This window comes from Panicum hallii, chromosome 7 (assembly GCF_002211085.1).
Source record: "Panicum hallii strain FIL2 chromosome 7, PHallii_v3.1, whole genome shotgun sequence".
In the NCBI taxonomy this organism is placed as follows: Eukaryota; Viridiplantae; Streptophyta; class Magnoliopsida; order Poales; family Poaceae; genus Panicum; species Panicum hallii.
In genome coordinates, this window is record NC_038048.1 from 31376095 (window position 1) to 31396127 (window position 20033).

The following is a 20033-nucleotide window of genomic DNA, read 5'->3' on the forward strand; positions in this document are numbered from 1 at the left end:
AATATGAAACTGGTACCAAAATTTGTCTATAAATGTAATCTATTTGTTGGTGCTCTATTTGAATCTTATTTATTAAAAAATAATGGCATAACTATGAACTAAAAGTAGTAAAAACAGAAATAAATTGGATCAAAATAGCTGACAAGTAGAGTACTAAAAGATAGGTAGATTTTTAGAAAAAATTGGTACTATTTTCTTTTTAAAATTGAAATGAATTAATTGTAACCTTTTTAGGTTAAATATGATTTTTTTTAATTTGCACAAAATAGACAACAACCTTAAAACCAATCAGGGGGTCAAATTTATCCGGTTTGAAGAGTTAGATGGTCCATTATCTAGTTTTGTAGTTAAAAGTAATCAGACTTTTATGATAGTTGAAGAGTGTAAACTGTAGTTTTCCCTTTTAAAAAAAATTATCACAGCGGTGATGAGCTATACTGTCACTTCCGAGCCTTATCAAATGAATCCGAAAACTAACAACGGTTAGGGGTAAGGAACCGACGGTGATAATGATTTTATTGTAGTGGTTACTAGTATGCACGAGCCATCCACTTTTAGTTCACTGCCCTTCCTGATTTGTATGACGCCTGGTGCCAGCTAACATTTCTCTACCCAATTGATGATGTGAATTGGCCATAGGTAGGTTAAAGCTGCTTTTAATTCAGTTATGAGAAAATCACCGTCCCGGACCATAAAACTCCGGTAGAACCGGGCTAGCAAGGTTGACTATTGGAAGTTTACCGGCAAGGAAAAAGACATGGACGTGGATTATTGGAAAGAGGGGCATCAGGAACAGGAGCTCTGAAATATATACTTGCTAAACCTGGCTGGACTTGTACCTGACAGAAGGATTTCGAGGCTTACTGTATGCTTGCGCAGTTATGATAGATCCCAGCATCAAGACTGCCCATGGACCTCCCAGCTCTTCTTGCTCACCAACATGAATGTCAGGCCACTAGGCATTCACCTCCACCTGCACGCCTTGTTGTCATCATGTAGGATCTCAAGGAGTAATGCGTAGAATAAAATACTTATTAATAAACAGAGATAAGCTCTTTGGTACAAAAATGGGGTCATGAAAGAATCATGAAGTCTATGCAAGTGTTGTGCTTGTATAGGAATCAAACGTGTTACTTGAATTAATCATTGATGTAATTTTTACAATATACCAAAACTATGGTGCCTTGATTTTAAGTAGTCTCTAGTGATGTTCTTGCAATGTTCTAATTATGACCATGTTGGAAATACTAATACCCTCATAGTGAAAAACTGACATGGAGATTTGTATCTTTTTAGGGAAATGATGCTTTCAGATGATTAATCGTAACCAAATATTTCTTATTAAAAAATCGGAAACCCTTTGAGCTTTAATCATTAGACAAAAACTATATAACTCAGCGGATGATATTTTCTTTGCTCCTTGCTTCAAAAGATTCACGTTTGGTTGGTGAATCACCCATGTGAAACATAACTACGAACGCACATTGTGTCTAAGTTGTTTTTATACAACAGGGGATGTAAAAAAACAAACGTGATTCAAATATAAGCCCACCCAAAAAACAGAAGTAAAATAACCAGGGTGCGAATGAGTACTAGAATGAACTTTCTTGGATTCTCTAGCTGCTCGAAACGAGGGGCATTGGGAATTCTTTCCGTAGCATCTAGGCAAACTTTTTTTGGATGCTACAGGTTGGTCGTGCATCATCTGGAGGCGGCAGCGAACTCGCTCGGGTGGCCAGATGCACAGTATCAATGGATATGGCACTCACAAATCAAGCGTTAGTGACATGGCAGGCCAGCGAATCCTGGGCCAGGCCATATCGACTTTTATCAGGCGAGACAGTAGGCCCAGTTCTTCGTGACGCCGTGCCGGGCGGGAACGGAAAACCAACCCGCGGCAGACAGGGGACTTTTTTTAAAAAAAGGGTTTAAAAAAAATTAAAATTCGAAAAAGAGGTGCCGGTTGAGAAAAATTTGAAAAATGGGTGCCTCCCGCCCGATCATTGGGCGGGAGGCGTGGGGCCGGGGACATCCCGCCCAACCAGCGGGCGGGATCCTCAAAAAACTTTTTCCAGGCCCCCCCGAGGGCCCCTTCGCGAATAAGAAACTTTTCTTATTCGCGAACGGGTCCCTGAGGGAGCATCCCGCCCGGCCAGTGGGCGGGATGTTTAGAGCCATTTTTTTTTGTTATTTTCCTTTGGAATTTATGATTTACAATCTATTTGAAATTCAGACTGTTTTCAAATGCAATATTGATTCGCCATATTCTTTTGTGTACATATAAAATTTTAATTCAATTTTACGAAGAAGATTGCTCTATCTAAAATTCGTATGAAGATGGTTAAACGATAACGTTTTGCAACGTAGAATCCGAATATTACGACAGCACGATAGATCAACCGATTAAAAAGAAAATAGTATCATACAAAAACAGTTTAAATATAAAAAGTTCATCAAATCAAGAGTATCTACTCCGCATGTCCCGGACCTCGCGCTCTCTTGGGCCTCCCGCCCCTAGTTCTAGGCCGTCGGCGTATGTGGTCCTCCGAGTACGTAAATGCATCTGGAGCACGGTGAGGACGAGACGGAGGAGGTGCAGGTGTGAAGGGGTCATCCTGGGACTGTGCACCTGGAGCGTCATATGTCTGGGATGGACCAATGATGTCAGGCTCGGCGCCGCCGCCCACCAGCTCTGACCAAGTGGCGGAGCCGCCCTCCCAGGCGTCCCAGTCCGGCACACCGAATGGACCGCCGTATGCAGGAGCTCCCGTCGACCATGCATGCTGAGCATAGCCATAAGAGTACGGTGCAGCTGGCCTCGAGCCTGACGGGAGAGACGGTCCTGGAGCATAGGCGCCAAACGTCTGAGGCTCCATTCTTGCAGGAGGAGGTCCCATTGCCGTCAAGTGCATGACTACAAAAAGAAATGAAATTAGTCGTGTAAATCATAGGTGATTGAAATGGCAATTATGAAGAACTTACAGCTTGAACTAGCGGCAGTACCGCTGGACGCTGCGTGCGGTGCTGTAGAGGTCGACGGGCCAGCTGTGTACACGTGGGCGGACGCATGAGATGAACTGGAGGTCCCCACGTCGTCTCTGCCGCGACACGTCAGTGCACGTAACGCTCGCATCAAGCTGTCTTGAATCTTACGGAAGCTGTCCCTGTACTGTGCCTCCGGTACACGCACTCCACGTTCAATCAACGTGATCTGAGATGTAACTTCGACCTCCGCGAAGTTGATCAGATCGATCTGCATACGTAATGGGATGCAGATTACTATTGGTATCGATATTTTAGAAAAAATATTTAATAATTCAAGTTGCGAAACACGTACCGCGCCACGCTGGTCCTGATCACGGTACGAGGGATACGTGTCAGAAATGGTCGGCTGGTGCTGATCCTCCGCGTCATGAATATGTGAACGAGTGACGTACGGACGCGTACGAAGGAGGTACCAGCGGAGGTACGCGCTGTAAGACGCCTCTGTGTGTGGCTGCGGCTCGTCCCACACATCGTCAGGTGCGTCTAGCCACCCTTGCACGTACTCCTGCATCTTGACGACCCAGTTCACCTCGTTGGCATGATATCCCCTGCGCGAATATCTGTTGCGAACATTTGAAATTCAACATTGCTTTATGATAACGAATATATAAGTCATACAAAACGTGTTATCACAAACTTACTCGTGTACGTTGCGCGGCACGGCCTGGAACGCTCGAGGTACGAGAGGAAACTGCTGTCGTCGCCCGAACTGTCTCATCACACGCTCGACGCAGTACGGCTCGACGAGAATATCGAACACTAGGTTCGTCTTTGTCAGCCAGTACTCCTCGTCACGCGTGCAGAGGGAAGACAACCCATGCGGCGCACGTGTCTGGATAGCCGCAGCGGTGTACGGTGTCCAGATGACATCCTGTGGCCGCATCCGATCAAATTCGGACACGAACTGAGGGTATGCTTTTCGGACCTGCCGATGTGCCCAGCTCATCTGAAAAAATTACACAACTGCATCGGTACTCCTCGTATACAGAAACGTATAACAGTAAATTAAAGAGCTTAAAAGAACTTACCCGTCGATCGGTCCAAAGCGAACCCATCGTGGGGCTATCCTCGTCCCACATCCCGTACATCTCGGGTGGATAAGGCTCTTCGCTGATTAGGGGACGCGCTATGGCGAATCGCTCGTACGACCATAGCTGCAGCAGAAGTGGGCAGCCTGTGATGACGGCAGTCCTCTCCGTCTTCAAACAGGCCTGGCAAAGACCTCGGTACGTCGCAGCAAGCACTGCCGATCCCCAGCTCCACCCAGGTACCTGGCCCGGCTCCGCATCCGCAATCGCGCGCGCGTATTGCATGAGCACCTTGTCCACGTAATTGCCGGTAGAGTTGCAGAAAAGAGTCCAGCCGAACAACCATAACAGATACGCCTCCAGGTATCGTGACACCTCGTACTGCCCAGCCAGAGGGTGCAGATCCTGAGCCTGTAATATATTTGTTCAAAACTTAGAGGTACTCACATATGATTCAATTAAATTAAATAAAAAATAACTGGACGTACCCTAAATTGTATTACCTAACTCTTGGCGGGGCCGGGCAAATCAGGTACGTTCACAACAAGTGGCGGGTTCGCGGGACCAAACCGCTCCTGCAGCTCCACCCTCCAGAAAGGTGGCACGGCAACCGGGCCAACAGCTTCACCCGCAATGGGAAGTCCGAGCAGGTACGACATGTCCTGCAACGTGGGGGCCATCTCCCCGCACGGCAAGTGGAACGTGTGCGTCTCCGGACGCCACCTGTCCGCCAACGCTGCAAGTAGAGAGCGGTCCAGCTGCATCCGCTTCTTCGCGCCACCGTCTTGACCGTCGCCGGCCTGAAGCATACGTGCGAGTGGCAGCAAACCAGCCTCACGTAACCTGTATATTTTGCATTGTGGTTACAATTATCTTACACGCTATACATTAGTTTCGTAAAAAAAATATAAAGTATCACCTGTCAAGCCAGCGGTCGTCCAGGTGCAACAACTCCTTTGCTACACGAGGGCGCAACTCGTGAAGCTCCTGCCCCTCCACCGCAGCCAGGTACGACCTGTGCCGTTCATCGATGTGCGCGTCAAGGAGCTCTGGTGTCTGCGCCATATCTGCATGAAAAATATAAGTACCGTAAGACACATTGCTACGAACAATTGAAAATACTATAAACTATTTACAATAGAACTAACCTAACAAATATTTGTAAAAGCTATTCAAAATACTGAAATCTATTCAAAATATAACTACCCTAAAAAATATATCTAAAAACTACTGCAATTATAAAAACTATTCAAAATATAACTACCCTAAGAAATATTTCTAAAAGGTATTCGAAACCTACTCAAAATACCGAAACCTATTCGAAATATAACTACCCTAAAAAATATATCTAAAAACTACTGCAATTATAAAAACTATTAAAATACTTCAAACTATTTAAAATAGAACTATCCTAACAAATATTTCTAAAACTATTAAAATTACTGAATTCTACGTATAACTACCCTAACAAATATTCGTAAAAATAATTAATAATTATACGATTATAATACCTCCAAACCGACGTGTGGACAGGGCTTCGCCGCTTCGTCTCCTCTCTTCCTCTCCTCTCTTCCTTTTCTTTTTTCTGATTTTTGATGAATTTTATGAGAATTAGGGGGTGGGTGGGGGCTTAAATAGTGGGGGGGGGGACATCCCGCCCGTTGGGAGGGCGGGACGTGGGCCTCCCGCCCGTTGGGGGGGCGCCCCCAACGGGCGGGAGGCCCACGTCCCGCCCTCCCAACGGGCGGGAGGCCCCTCGGAGGACATCCCGCCCGTTGGAAGGGCGGGATGTCGCCTGACTTTTCGCAAAGAGGCCCCTGCGAAGAGGATTTCCTCCCCCCGCCGACCCCCCGCCCGTTGGATGGGCGGGATGCGTCATCCCGCCCTTTCATTGGGCGGGAGGTACCCATTTTTCGAAATTTCCCGAACCGGCACCTTTTTTTGAATTTAAATTTCTTTTTAACCCTTTTTTAAAAAAAATTCGCAGACAGGGCCGGTTTGGCACCGCTCGCTCTGACGAGGACGACGGCCCGGCGCGCTAACGCGAGTACTGTACGCGACATCTCTATCATAATCCATACAAGCTCCCTTCGCCTCGTGTACTGAAGAGTTTGAGAAGCAAGACAGACAGACAGACACAGCTCACCAGCAACCAGAGGCTGCGCTGCTCGTCGGCCTGCCTGCCCCTCTCGCTACCGCCAGGCGCCAGCTGCTCGAGCTCGATCGATGGCCGTGGCCGAACCGCCGGCGGCGGAGGTTCCCGGGAGGATGCAGGCCGTGCAGTATGACGCCTACAGCGGGGGCGCCGCGGGGCTTAAGTGCGCGATCTCTGCGATTCTCGCTTTGCTTGGTTTGAGGGACCCTGGATGCGAATTGCAGCCAGGTTCTGCGATTCTTGCTTGGGATTCCAAGCAATCGCCGTCTCATCAGCCAGCGATTAGTACTAGGCACAATCTTGCATTTGTTTACTGCAACGAAGTTGGTACTGTCGTCTAGATAGTAAGCTCGCTCCAAGGCTCAAAAATTGGTTGACGTACGGCTATTCCTCATCATCTTAATATCTATTATGGGGGTCACTGTCTGTCTCAGATTCCGGCGTTCAGACTTGTTTACACTTTCGCCTTCCCGTGTCTGCAGGTTCTGCAGTCAACAAACAAATCCTTTCTTTTCTTTGTCTCTTGATGAAAACAAACAATCCAACAAACAACTAAATAAAACCTTTCTTGTTCTTGAGAGAAAATCTGTGAATGAAGCAGTCATAAGCCTGAGCTTACCAACTTTACCATTCATGCCTCTATCGTCACCTAATGCAGCATGTGGAGGTCCCCGTTCCCAAACCGAAGAAGAAGGAGCTGCTGTTGAAGCTGGAAGCGGCGAGCATCAACCCGGTTGACTGGAAGATGCAGAAAGGGATGCTACGGCCTCTGCTGCCTCGCAGGTTGCCCTATATCCCAGGTAGGTAATGGTAATCACCCCATCTTCAGTATGTCCTCGCGCACTTTTTTCTACACTAACTTCACTTCCCCTTGAGAAGTTGTGGTGTTTTATACGAATCCGATAACTGGTTGTAGATTATTTTAATTTAGGTCTTTGGCCATTACTTTAGGATCTTTAGTACGTTTTAACATTATATATCAGAACTGTACTTGTGACCAATGGATTGAATCGTCCTTATTAATGCAAATCTTGATATCATTGATCTTTGAGCTCCCATGTGCTAATTATTAATAAGCCATCCGATACTATTTTTGTTTGATCATTGAACTAAAAAATTAAATTAATATCGGTATCAGTCCCACCTATTTTGGTACCGCCCCCACAGATTTTTATTGAGGTACCTCTTATATCTCAATCATTATAATGAGCAACTCTCTTTCTTATTTTGCAAACATTGTAATTGTGAAGAATGATTAAACATAACGACAGCATATTTTGCTTTGTTCAACTGATCCATTAATGCGGCGACAGCAACTCGTAATTGTTATTGAAAAAAGATGGAAATGGCCAGTTTCCATCTTAGTGACTTTTGTTCCTCTTCCTCACCCTTGCTTAGCCTTTCGAATAAGCTAGGGAATTTGAATTTGAGGGGGGACAAAAGAGAAGAAAATCTGCTGTTTATGAGTTAGCCAAATTGGTTTTCGTTCGCTAGCTAATAGTTTTCTTGTATACTAGCTAGTAGCATCGATGTAAGAAGAGAACCAAACCTGCTCTTAGTAGTTAGCACCTGGTTTTATTTCTGGGTGAAGGGGTGTGAGTTTTCACTGACTTGTGCTTCTTCTTTCGTCTTGTGCAGTGACTGATGTGGCAGGAGTAGTAGTTGAAGTTGGTTCCGGAGTTAAAAGATTCAAGGTAGGAGATGAAGTTGTCGCCATGCTTAACCCATTTGTAAGCACATTCATCACTCGTTTAAGATACAAATCTGCTCATCCATTCTAAGATGAAGAAGTTGTGCCGCCTCTGCTCTTATCAAGCTCATTCTCTGCAACAGTCTGGAGGTGGGCTTGCAGAGTACGCCGTGGCATCCGTCAAGCTGGCCGTCCGGAGGCCTCCGGCGTCTCCGCCACCGACGGCGCGGGACTACCCATCGCGGCCGGCACGGCGCTCCAGTCCCTGCGATCCATCGGCGCCAGGTTCGACGGCGCCGGCAGCAAGCCCCTGAACGTGCTGGTCACCGCAGCTTCCGGCGGCGTCGGCCACTACGCGGTGCAGCTCGCGAAGCTGGCGGGGCTCCACGTCACTGCCACCTGCGGCGCGCGGAACGCGGAGCTCGTGCGTGGCCTGGGCGCTGACGAGGTGCTCGACTACGGGACCCCCGAGGGCGCCGGCATGCGGAGCCCGTCGGGGAGGCTGTACGACGGCGTCGTCCACTGCACGGTGGGTGTCGGCTGGCCGGCGTTCGAGCCGCTGCTGAGCGCCGCCGGGAAGGTGGTCGACATCACGGCGAGCTTCTCGGCGGTGCTCACGTCCGCAAGGCACAGGGTGACGTTCGCCAGGAAGCGGCTGGTGCCGCTGCTCCTGTGGCCCAACAGGGCGGACATGGAGTTCCTGGTCGGGCTGGTGAAGGACGGCAAGCTCGAGACGGTGGTCGACTCGAGGTCCCCGCTGCGCGACGTGAGCGAGGCGTGGTTGAAGAGCATCGGGGGCCACGCCACCGGCAAGATCGTCGTCGGGACGGAAGGCTAGCTGGTCGGCGATGACAACATTACTAACAGAGACTTGCACAGAGGAACGTACTATGAGTATATGACTTCAAAAGCAGGACGTATGTAGGTGACCTGCAGCAAATTGTGACAAATCATATAAATAACAAGAATAAAATATATAGTCGGTCCTCAAACTTGTCAAAAGGTGTCATTCAAATCACTAAACTCACCGGTGATTGTTAAGAAATACCCAAAAGATTTTTTTTTTTGCCCCTCTTGCTCTCCGCACAGGTTTTGCATACCAGGCACCAGGATATAGAGCCGTTTGGTTAATTCACGTACACTTCTATGCCGATTTTGATTTATAGATGTCTGAGATCAAAGAATAATGCCGTATTTTTTTTTATCCATTCAGAGTCACATTTTTTATGTGTGGTAACAAAAAAAATGAAAAACATCAGTCCAAGCACCAACATATTAGAACATAAGCAGAAGGCAAATACACTCCCAATATCATATATTCAGGGCCGCATTTGTGTCTGCGGAAATTATGAAAAAGACAAGACTACGGTAGTCAAAGGCAGCAGGCTAGCAACAAAATCCACCAAACTAGAATACCCGCGATCTGGATGGCATGAGGGGGCAAAGTACAGGGGAGCATGTCAACTTTGTCTGGTGTGAATTTTCTCATGGAGCTTTCTGCAAACATGTACACCTATGAGTACCCGTGAGTTGCAAAAGGAATCCAATATTTTCATGTTTACAATATAGTTGAGTACTTGAGTGGGTTAAACTAAACTCTAACCCTAGCATGAATGGGTCTCTAGATGTTCCTACAAATGTTTTGCTCATGATAATTCCCCGACGGTAAAAAACTGGCATGGAGATTTTGGACCTTTTTCAGGGACCATGCATTCAGATGATTAAGTACTAAATATTGCTTTTATTAAATTTGAAAAAGTTAGAAACCGTAGACGCTTTAGTCTTTAGAAAAGAACTTATACCAGTGGGCAGTGGATGATATTTATCTTCTTGCTCCTTGCTTTAAAAGATTCACATTGGTTGGTGAATCACCCATGTGAAACTTAACCACCAACCTGTACATTTGCCTCTGAATTGCTGGTACATAACAGGAGGCAAAAACAAAAGTTACCCAACAATACAATTCCGCCCGGAAAGAAGAAGGTAACGGGGATGAGAATGGGTTCTAGAGTGAGCTTCTTGGTGATCTTGCTGCTCGGAATGGGGGGCATTGAGAATTCTTTTAGCTACTTATATAGTCAATCTGGTGTGCAGCGGAGGACGGTTCAACTTCTGGTTGAAGCAGGTCTTTTAACATAAACCAACACAATTTGCTAATCAGTTAACTTGTGTGGTTTGGTTTCTGTTGGGTAGGTGTGCAGCATAGACCATAAACAGTATGTTACATGGTATTACACAGGTTGCACGGGGTGAAACAGGTAAAACAACACGAAAAAGACATCCTAAACCGGGTGAGTAGCGTACTGTTCAAAAGCTTTGTCTAAGGATTCAAGTTTAATTCATGCAAGCTATGTGCAAAACTCTCAAATAATCATTCTCACTTAAAACTATTTTTTATACAACTTGTCATTATAGTTATTTTAGGTTATATATATATATATATATATGTTCCTTTATTTATTTTATCAATATAGTACAAAAACATGTAATCCGTTGTGCATGACGTGTACGCAGTCTACACGCTACTCAGACCCGTTTAGCATTTACAATCTAGGTGAACACTGGCCTAGTGCAGCGGATCAGTAGTTGCTTATGTGCTACAACTATATGTCATGTGGTATGTCACCCACGTGACAATAACTGCTTGTCACACAGGCGTAGATAGAAGAACCAGCATCCAGCCTCATGTTGGGTTTGGCGACCTAGAGAACTACAAGCGGAGGGCAGGAGGCCGGATCCGCCTGGCCCTAATCGAGTCCACCCACCATGCCTCCGAAGCTGGTGCCCTTGGGGTAGGCAAAGTTGCCCCATCATCAACCCCCCTCGTGAATCAGAGCGATTCAAGCCGCTCATGCATGCCGCCATCACCGGTGGCAGAGAGGAAGTGTGCAAGGCCAAGGAGGAGGGCCTGCTACCCTATCGCAACCCTGAGGATTTGTTTAATAATTAAGGGCAAATCATCATAAAATCACACATAATACTTGTTTTTTTAGAAAGTACTTCAAATATATAAAAGTCTGAAGTTACTATTGAAGTGCTTGCTTACTTGTTTAAAACAAGACATAGAATTAACTCAAACCTAATTTTTTTCTTAACTAAAGTTTGTATGTGTGTATTGTACGGATCTAACATATAAGGATGGTCTCACATCCGGCAGCCTTGGTTGTAAACTAAGCATGTTTCGTCCTCCACGGCTGTTCGTTGGTTCTCCCGACCATTATATTTGGTTTAACCCACTGTATCTAGCCTAATTCAACCAAAGCAGTTGCCAAATGACTCGTTACTAGTGTGCACGAGCCATCCACTTTAAAAAGCCCTACCTTCCTTGATTCGATTGGCGCCTGGTGCAAGCCACATATTGCTCCACCCTATTGATGACGTGAATTTTCTACAGGTAGGTAGGTTGAAGCTGCTTTAAACTTATTTCAGAGTAAATCACTGGCCCGAACCATATTCATGCTAATATGCTGATACATACTGTCTATAGGTAGGTAGAATCGGCCAGCAAGGGAAACTCAACTATTAGATCGAACTATATTCATGTGCTAACATGCTGATGGACCAACTTATATGGTAACGGGTGAGCCAAACATGGGCATACTAGATTATTGGAAAAGGGGGCATCACGAACGGGTCTGCGTCTCTGCGATTCCTGCTTGCTAAACCTCTCCATTGTGTCTCTCGAGTTGTGCCGGTTGACAATGATTTGGAGGCTTACATTACAGCACGCCTGCATAATACAGCCCTATGATAGAGACCCCCAAGCAAGACTTTTTCATCTCTAGACAGTTACCGCCTGATACCTTCAATGTCCGCGACGGTGTGAGGTGTCACACTCCACCGTCAGGCCTGTTGCTCATCGTATAGGATCGCTGGGAGTAATTTTATAAATACTTATTACAAATTGTAAGGTCCTTGGTACAAAAATGAGATTATGAAAGAATCATGAAGATTATGCAAGTGTCGTGCATGTATAGGGATCAAACATGTTACCTGATTTAATCATTTATGTAAACTTTTTGCAATGTTTTCATCATGTCTATGCAGGAAATACTAATATCCTCACAGTGAAAAACTGACATGGAGAATGTGGATCTTTTAGGGAACGAAGCATTCAGATGATTCAGAGATAAAGTAATATTTTTATTTGGAAAAAAGGTGGAAAACCATATATGCTTTAATAATACTTAGAAATGAGCTATATATCTCAGTTGATGATATTTATCTTGCTGCTTTCTTTGAAGGATTCATTGGTTGGTGAATGAATCATGTGAAACTTAACCTCCAACACATGCACATATTGCCTATATATTGCTTTTGGCTAACAGGAACATAACTGCAGACAAAACAATGGTGACCCAACAATATAAGCCCGCCGCCAAAAACAAATCACGAGCTGAGGGTGAGAATGGGTACTAGAGTGAACTTTCTTGGGTGCTCTAGCTACTTGGAACGAGGGGCATTGGGATCAAATTCTTTGGGTTGCACCGTACCTAGGCAAGTCTAGTCTTAGTCACCCCCTCCGATCCCTACGATTATAGGTAATGACTTCAAATTTGTACAGATCATATCTCAGACTCCAGCCTTGTTTGCAAACTAAGGTCCCGTTTGGAACGGAGGAGAAATGCAGAAAACATGGAGTATCAAGTTCCAGAGGCAAGGAACGGCGTATGGGCATTCGGAACGAAGGATTTGGAGTGAAACTTCCTGGAGGAAAGCGAAGAGAGCCTGTACTTTTGGTCTTTAGGAATGAAAAAATGCACTCGCAGCTCATGGGAAATTTTTCTCTGACGCTGGCTCACACACTTGCTCACTAACCAAAGCTTTAGCTGACGTTTCTATGCCTTATATACTAATATACAACCAGGGAAGAAGGAGCTGGGATGCATCAGCAACCATCAATTTCTCCGTTGCATCAGTGATTCAGTGCTCACGACTTCCCCATCCTCGCCATCGACACCGTCTGGCTTGATTCGGGAAGGCGAGCAGCTCCTCCATCCATCCGCACTCCATTGACCTGCATGTGGCTGCGCCTTCAACGTATCGGACGAGGATGCGAGGATCAGAGGATGACTATGCGTGGGGAGCGAAGCAAATGGTAATGACATGGATCAAGATGATGCACTGAAGAGGATGAGGATGAAAACTATTAATTACTAGATATGTTGCTATTAATTACTCTACCATTTTACATTAAAACAAAAATCTCTTCAGTCTATCTCTTGTGTTTTCCAATCCTCTATTTTGGCACTCATTTCATTTCTATTTCTCTTCTATTTGTATCCTTCCATACCAAACAGACGCTAAGCTAGTTTCTCCAAACTTACTATTTCTAGACTTACTAACGTTAGCCACAACTACACTAGTTCTCCGATCTATTTAGTTTAAGCACCTAGCTAGCCTACTTCAACCTAAAATGCCAATTGGCTTGCTACTAGTGCGAACAAGCGGAGGATGTGTTCATTCTGAAGTGGCCACATGTGGAGGATGTGTTCGTTTGGAAGTGGACATCTTCCGGGCACTACACCACTAAATCTGCTTATATTGCTCTGCATCAAGTATCTACGCAATTGGAGCAAAGCTCATCTCAAAAACTTGGGGTCCACTTCGGGTCAAGTTCTTCCTTCGGCTTGCGTTAAGAAGTGCCATTGGACTGTAGAGCGGAGAACAAGACATGGTCTACCAGAAGAGATTTCATGCAAGTTGTGTGATCAAGAAGATGAGGTCATCGATCATCTCACCTCCAAATGCTTCTTCTCCTTACAAATTTGGTTTGCCTTCCTTTCACGTTTGTCACGGACATCATGCCAATTGGGATAAAGACGTTGGGAAGAGGAACAAGAACGTGAATGGGTCTATGTTCAATCTAGAAAGAAGCGTGTTCAGAATAGGTCCGCTCAGTCAGCGATCCACAAATCGCAGGCCAAAAGAGTTCACTTTGCTGAGAAATTGGTGCAGGACTCTCCAGCCCGCAAACATCAACCGAAATCTCTACCAATTCTCCTTTGTTTTGGTGATTTCAAGACCTCAGTTTTTCCTGACGCTCTTCCCGTTTTGTTCCAACCAAGGTCTTTAGGTGCTTTGCAACCTTCTTTGACTGGATACAAGTGCATTATGGATATCCCTGCTTCCATTTATTCGGAAGGTCTCGATGCCAGTTCGTCACCCAAGTTTTTTCCTGGTTCTTCGGCTTGTTCTTCGTATGCGACTGCGTCCTTCACGGGCGGCTCTTTTCATTTTTCAAGTGCCAATTGTTCGCGCTGCCTCGCCGTGGGCCATGGCGTCTCCTCCTGCTTGTCGCCTGTTCGATGTAGGGCCTGTCTCAAATATGGCCACCGCGCTCGCTGGTGCCCGACGACGGCTCGGCACAGGATCTGCTGGGCTCCAAAGCCCATAAAGACATCAACTAAACCCGGCGACGCTGCCCCAAGCAATCTTGCCTCCGTGCCGACTCCCCTGATTCTTGCGCGGCAGAGACGGACTCTTCAGCTTCCCTTAATGATACTACTACGCGTCATGTTCCAGCAGCACCTCTGAGCACAAACCCTCGAAGGAATCGGTGCTCGTAGTATAAGAGAGTGAGAGAATGAATTAGGCAATTCTAAAAATATAAACTATAGGTCAAGTTAGTATGCACAAAAATATAAACTAGATCATACTATCTAGATGTGCAACTAACATTCAACTAGCGAGAAACCCTCGTCCCAAAAAGTTTTTCAACTATAACCAATCCTATCAATATACTGCACTAAGAAAGTAAAGGCATACAAGTTGCAAGTATGAAATACGAAAACGTAAAGGAGGGGATAAGAGGAAGCAAACTATTGACGCAAGGATTTATCCTGTGGTATCGGTAGGCACTAAGCCACTCCTAGTCTACGTTTGAAGCACTCATAAAGGGAATTGCTTCTCGGTCACCAAGTCTCTTTCAGGACTCCTCTTGACTTGCCACAGAGGCTTGGCCACTAAGGCTCACACTAAATCCCCCGGTCACCTTGACATCGCCTTCACTACAAAGGAGGGGTCTCATCATTCCCCGTATAAAGCCGTCGTCGCCACTCCACACCAAACCGGAGGGTCGAAGACTTGCCGACAAGCCACAAAGACTTCAAGGGGCCAGCACACCGAGATACTTGAGGTTCACTCAAGAACCATCACAAGGTTACGACACATTGCTCTCACACTCTCTCTTGAGCTGGCCTATCATTACACCTCACAAAGCTTGTGCTAAACCTAAGGATTCGATCAATGATCTTTTTGTTGGTTTGGAGAACTTTAGCAGAGTTTCTGTAGCTACTCACGAACTCTAGCAGCCTTAAATGACAAGGGATGAGGTCTTATATAGGCTAGAGATCCACTCCTAGCCATTGCATGCTTTTTTCCTGTAAAGCTTAAAGCGTCGGTTCGGTCATATGTGTCGGTTTAACCGGTGACTCTGAAGTTTGAAGTTGCATGCTAGTCGTTGAACTCCTTTCTGCTACGTCTTCTTTTGCTTGCATCATTGCACGATGTCTTCAATCGACGCACCATCGGTTCAACCGATGCTGATGAATTTTGCTTGAGCAGCCATCTCCAATTTCAAAAACCGTTCCACAGAAGTACCAATGCACCGATACCTTCTTTTTGACCGTCTGTTCAACCGGTGCTAAAGGTATTTTTGCCCAAACCTTTATGGAGCTTCTGTGCACATGACTAGAGCAATCTGACATTGCACCTATGCCTACTGTCCATAGCATCAGTTTAACCAGTGGTACTGAATTTTCTTGCACTTGATCACCATTGCAATTTCTAGTGCACCGCTCAGCTCAAATTCCATGCTATCGGTTTAACCGACGCATGCAATCATGCTGAACCTTGTCCAATTCGTCATTGTGGTCAATTAGACACATTGACTATGAATTGAACTCCATTTATAGGATCTAGAAATCCTATAAATGTGATCTCACAAACTGTTAGTGTTACGACATGATCACTAAAATCACAATTATAGCCGCACCCACCATCATTGCCACCTCCGCGCCGATGCCACCAACACCTCGGCCGCAATCATCAACCCTAACCATGGTCAACTTCCCGTGCAATCCGATGCTCTACGTCCAATGGGCATGCATGTCGAGCATGGTTTGCTTCGCCCTGCTCATTCCCGGGTGGCCGTTGGGGGGAGCCGCCTCGCCGCCACTAACAGTTCACGATCATCACACTGGAACCAGCACCGATTCAGGAGCAGGTGCCGGACATCCTGCATGATGTCATTGAGATGCTGGAGCAAGATTTTCCGGTGGGAGTTGTTTCTGCTTTTCCTTCCTCTCTTGGCCTGGGGCTTTTTCAGTTTGAAAGTGTGATTCAGAGATAGACTCTGCTAGATGCCTCCCCATTTCAGTTTGGTCATGGTCAGATAGTGGTACAGAAACATGATGAGGCAAGAAATTTTAGAGCATGTAACTATCTTAGGCAATGTTGGATTATGTTCCTTGCTTTTCCTCTAGATTATCAATTCCTAGAGTTCAGCAAGGCAGTTGTTGCTCCTTTTGGGCGTCTTTTACACTGGTATGATGATCCCAACAAGTCCAAGATTCTCACCCAATGCCTAATCCTTGCCCCAGAAAGAGTGCCACGTAGTGTGGTTGTATCACAAGGTTCTATCTTGGGGGCAATGACCGTTCTTGGTTGGTTCCAACATACATTCTTGAAGGTCACTTCCCTAATGCTTTTCCTGCGGATGAGGACCCGGTTCCACAGGGTGGTAATCCTCATCCTGTTCATGGACCAATCGATCAGGTTGATAGCAATGTAGCACGACACTGGCATCATGACATGGTGGGTGCTGCTCAGGCAGTGCAGGCTAATGCTGGTATGAACAATGAACAAATTTAGATGGCTGAAGAGGATCTAGCTAAACCAAATCTGCAGGATAATATGGGGGAAGGAGATGATTGGCCAGATTGGATGGCTCAGGAAGATCATGCTGCCAATGTGCAAGATATGGAAATTCAGGTCCCTCATCACCTGGACCAACCACTGGATACTACCTCCTTCAACCAAACTGGCTCCACTGCTGAATATCTGCGTGCTAATGGCCCAAACATTGTGCTGAGTGTACAAGATGTACTGCAAGGTCTCCAAGGATCAGTTTCTCCACATAATAGCTCCTCCTCTGCAGAATCTAAGGTACAGAAGTATCCTTGCATTTCCTTCCAGATGGTAGGAAAAGTTGCTTTCTCTCAGCTCTTCCCTAGTACTATTCCATATGGACTAACACCAAGGGTAGTGCTGGATAGAGTGTCTCTGAATATGCTGCATATCAGGCCAATGGAGGGACAGCAATTGCATGGTCCCCAGGAAAGTAACAATGTCAGGAAGCACAAGAATCTTCTGCTTCATCTCTGCACAAAGCTCACAGTCAGGACCAGGATAGCTCACTTGACATGAATAAACAGAACTCAGTTGACTTGGAGGATTTGCAGGAAAATAATACCACAACCAGGGTGTTGTCTCTGCTTCTTGCTATCTCCAACAGCAATCCAGATGCGGTCTTGGAAGCTTCTTCGGTCATACGCAGTTCAAGACTCAGCCAGAACAAAGATGGCTACAAGCACATTCAGCTAGAAGATCACCCTAGAAAGAAACGTCATGTTTGGACTGAGGTCCCAGTTAGAGGAGATGGAGCAAAATTATTGGAGAAATCTCCCCTCCCAACACATGAGGAAGTGCCTGGCCGGATACCAAATGAAATTCTGAAAGCTTTGGGAATTGACTGCAATGTAGCTCCTGAGGTGCTTATTACAAATGAAGCTCTGGAACAGAGCACCAAGCAAGTGGTTCCTTATGAAGACAACCAACTGAAGATCAGGCCTGGGGTGGCAAAAGCAAGCTGTCTTTTGCTACTGTCAGTTTATTATGGATGCTTTGTTCCTATGTTATTTTCATAGTTTATCGTCTAGACTTTGTCATCTCCAGATGGAACAGTATTGCTACTACCACCGTATAAGTGACTCAGTGTTGGGTTGAGGCTTGATTATGCATACTTTTGTGCTTGGTTTCTCTGGATGCTTTTTTTTTCTGTTCCTTTTGTGGGCCTGGTCCCTCCAGGCTTATTTTTCCTCTGGATTCATGTTTGTTGTGCACATGATTGGTCTTTCTTCTGGCAATTCCTTTGTCATGAATAGAAGCTAAAATATTCTTTGTTGGAACATTAGCGGTATAAATAGTGAGGGAAAGTGGGATTCTATAAGAAATAAAATAGAGGAAAATGCTTGTGCCATCTTCTGCTTGCAAGAGACCAAACAAGACTCCTTTGATACTCAGTACATTCGCAACTTCGCACCAAAGAGATTTGACAATTTTGACTATATTCCCTCGGTTGGTGCTTCGGGTGGGATCCACTTTTGAAAAAAAAAAACAATATGCAATTTCAGTGGCTTTCACTTCAAAACACAATGGTGAAATGTGGAAGATGTCAGTAGTCTATGGTCCTTGCACTAAACCAGCCAGAACTATTTTCATCGATTGGATGAAAAGTTTGGATATTAAGGATGATGACAATTGGATCTTGTTGGGTGATTTCAACTTTTATCGGTCACTTGAGGACAAAAACATGCCAGGGGTAATTTACAAGACACGTTTCGTTCAATAAAGCTATTGGCCACCTGGGCCTTTTGGAGTTACTAATCAAGGGGAGGGCTTATACTTGGAGTAATATGTAGCAAAATCCCCTACTAGAGCAGCTTGACTGATTCTTTACTTCGGTTAATTGGACCACTGTTTACCCAAACACTCTAGTCCTACCTCTGTCGCAACCAATTTCTGATCATATTGTTATATCTTTTGAGCGATATAAAGCTCGTCTGGTTGCCCGCGGTTTTCAGCAGACTCAAGGCTGTGATTATGATGAGACTTTTTCTCCTGTTGCTCACATGACCACGGTTCGTACTCTGATTGCCGTGGCTGCCTCTAAGTCTTGGGATATCTCTCAGATGGATGTTAAGAATGTCTTTCTTCATGGTGATTTACATGAGGCAGTTTATATGCAGCCACCACCAGGTGTTAATGCACCTCCAGGATATGTTTGCCGTCTTCGTCGTGCCTTATATGGTCTTAAACAGGCTCCCCGTGCTTGGTTTGAACGTTTTGTATCGGTGATAAGAGCTGCTGGTTTTTCCCAAAGTGCACATGATCCTGCCTTATTTGTTCATCTCTCTCCCCGTGGTCGCACTTTGCTGCTTCTATATGTTGATGATATGCTAATTACTGGAGATGATGTTGATCATGTTATTCATGTGAAGCAACAACTTGCCGAGCAATTTCAGATGTCTGACTTGGGCCCCCTCAGTTATTTTCTAGGAATTGAGGTCTTGCATTCTTCCAAGGGCTATTATCTCTCTCAATCCAAGTATATCCGAGACCTTATTGCACGCTCTAGCATGACTGACAGTCGAACAGTTGCCACACCCATGGACCTTCACGTGCAGCTTCGTCCTACAGAGGGGGCACCTCTTGAGGATCCCTCTCGATATAGACATATTGTGGGCAGTCTTGTTTATCTCACTGTCACCAGACCTGACATTGCTCATGCCGTACATATCTTAAGCCAGTTTGTGAGTGCTCCAACTTCAGTTCACTTTGGACACTTGCTTCATGTGCTAAGATACTTGAGGGGGACATCATCTCAGTGTTTATTCTATGCTCATAATAGCCCACTTTGTCTTCATGCCTATTCCGATGCCACTTGGGCAAGTGATCCAACTGATCGCCGTTCTGTCACTGGTTATTGTATTTTTCTTGGATCATCTCCTCTAGCATGGAAGTCCAAGAAGCAGTCAGCTGTCTCTCGGTCTAGTACCGAGGCAGAACTTCGGGCCCTTGCTACCACCACTTCTGAGATTATATGGCTTCGATGGCTATTGGCTGATTTTGGTGTTTCTTGTGATGCTCCCACACCTCTTCTATGCGATAATACTGGAGCCATACAGATTGCCAAAGACCCTGTGAAGCATGAACTTACAAAGCATATTGGTGTTGATGCTTCCTTCACTCGGTCTCACTGTCACCAAAACACGATTGCTCTTCAGTATGTGCCTTCCGAACTGCAAGTGGCAGATTTCTTTACTAAAGCACA

General features: G+C 45.6%; 1 pseudogene; it reads left to right on the forward strand.

The window, feature by feature from the left end:
• The first annotated feature begins 6382 nt into the window (after nt 1-6382).
• Nucleotides 6383-8940, forward strand: LOC112900369 (annotated as a pseudogene).
• The last annotated feature ends 11093 nt before the right edge of the window (nt 8941-20033 follow it).